Source organism: Larus michahellis, chromosome 25 (assembly GCF_964199755.1).
Source record: "Larus michahellis chromosome 25, bLarMic1.1, whole genome shotgun sequence".
NCBI classification, from domain to species: domain Eukaryota; kingdom Metazoa; phylum Chordata; class Aves; order Charadriiformes; family Laridae; genus Larus; species Larus michahellis.
In genome coordinates this window covers 1996490-1998364 of record NC_133920.1, presented here as the reverse complement: position 1 = coordinate 1998364, position 1875 = coordinate 1996490, and the positions used below count along the sequence as shown (strand labels likewise).

Sequence of the window (1875 nt, the reverse complement as noted above, 5' to 3'; positions counted from 1 at the left end):
GTCTTTGTTGGGTTTCTATTTTCCTTTTCCGCATCAAATTATTTTTACGGAGGGGCAGAGCCGGTGTTAGACTGTGGTCACAGGGCTCCAGGAGCTGGGTGGTTAAGAAAACTCTGCCCAATAACAGGATAAAAGTTGGCGACGTGGGGTCCAGGAGAGACTCCAAGCCGTGGGACGCGAAACGCGGGCGGGACAAAAAAAAAAAAAAAAAAAAAAGACCAGCCCAAAAGAGAAAGAGTATCCCTCAAAGTAAATTACATTTAATTAAACTAGAAAAACAATGTGCCGCACGTGAAAAAAAAAAAAAAAGTTCTTCCTCCCCCACGTATTCCGTCCCCCCCTGCCCCCCTTAGAAAAACAATCCAACGGCGGTGGGGAACAGACAGCACGTGGTGGCTGGTTTCTTAATCACGCTCAAGGCGCATCTGCATATTTCTTTCATTTCGCAGTGATTATAGAGTTAGCGTTTAATTTCCTGGGCCCCGCGAACCAACCAGTGCGAGGGAACGGTGCGGACTGGGGTAGGAATAGCTTCGTGTAATTAACGTCATTAATCATCAGACGGGCTTCGCTCGCGGTGGGAGACGGGGCTCAGCCACCCACCCGATGAGGAAGGGGGAAATGTTTGGGATGGGGAAAAAGCAGGAGATTTTGGGATTGGGTTGTGCGCTGAAGCTTTCGGGGAACCCGTCCTGCTCCGCGGCAGCGATCCCGCGTGTCCGGCGGGGGCGTAAAACTGCAAACCCACCCTAAAAAACAGGACACCAAGCTCCTTCCCAGGGTCCGACCGCCCGGTTTCTCCACCGCTGAGCTCCCGCTGGTCCTCACCAGTGGAGCAGGGCTGGCTGCAGTGACCTCCCCAGTTGGGAGGAGCAAAGTATCCCAAGATAACGGCTGTGGATGCTCCTCGGAGGACCGGCGATAAGCACGACTCGCCCCGTTGATGGGTGCTATCGAAGGGCGCCCGGGCTCGGTCCCATCACCCAGCCCAGAAGCACTGGAAGGAGTTGCAGGCTACCTCCTTCCCACCTCCTCCATCCCCTCGTCTCCCGTTCTGCTACTGGTGGAGGCACCCGCAGGGTGCGTGAGCCGGGCACGCGGGCTCCATTCATCACTGCCTTGTCAAGGGTGCTCATTATCTCATTTATTTGCTCACTTTTCAGAGCGCTGTCACTTTTCATTACCTTCCCTCCAGCCCAACAGAGAGAAGACATGACTCGGGGGGGACCCCCTTGCTCAGCTGCCCGTGGCCGAACGGGGCAGGAGGGATAGACCGGAGCGATGGGACGGACCGGGATGCCCAGCACGGTCGGGAACAGCAAAGCCGGAGAGACAACCAGCTTTTTGAGAGTAGAAACTATCATTTTTAAGGAGAACTCATTTTTAAGAGTAGTAGCTATCATCAGCTCTCGCAATCCATCAAGTTTTGGGACTGTTCTGTCCCCAAGTCCCCGATTTCGGGGTTACAAATACATCTGAAGCACCATTTTTTAACGTCTTCATGCCTAGGAAGCCCTCTGATTTCTAAGCAGACTGTAACCAAATGTCGCACGCGCAGCAAAGGGGAAGGAGAAGCTTTTAGACGTAAAAGCCAAAAAAAAAAAAAAAAAAAAATCCCCCCGTCCTTCTGCTTTCGACGCCAATTTCATCATTTTTAGGGCCTGACTCCTCGCTCCTGGAATGCCATGGGGTTTGCACACAGCGCCTGGGCTCGCTCTTGTCCAACCCTTGTCCCAGCTTCTCCTGCCCGGGAGATCTTTGCTGGGAGAGGAGCCCTCCCGCATGGATTTAAACATTAACCAACTCGCTCAGAAGAGTTGCCAAGGTGCCCGGGCTGGGTCAGTCCCCCGATATTCGGGCAGGGAGGGTCACTGC

The 1875-nt window shown here is 53.7% G+C and overlaps 1 protein-coding gene across 1 annotated transcript in view; it reads right to left on the bottom strand.

The window, feature by feature from the left end:
• LOC141734821 (LIM homeobox transcription factor 1-alpha-like) overlaps nucleotides 1-1875 on the bottom strand; it is a 28289-nt gene that overhangs the window by 16298 nt on the left and 10116 nt on the right. The window lies entirely within an intron of this gene.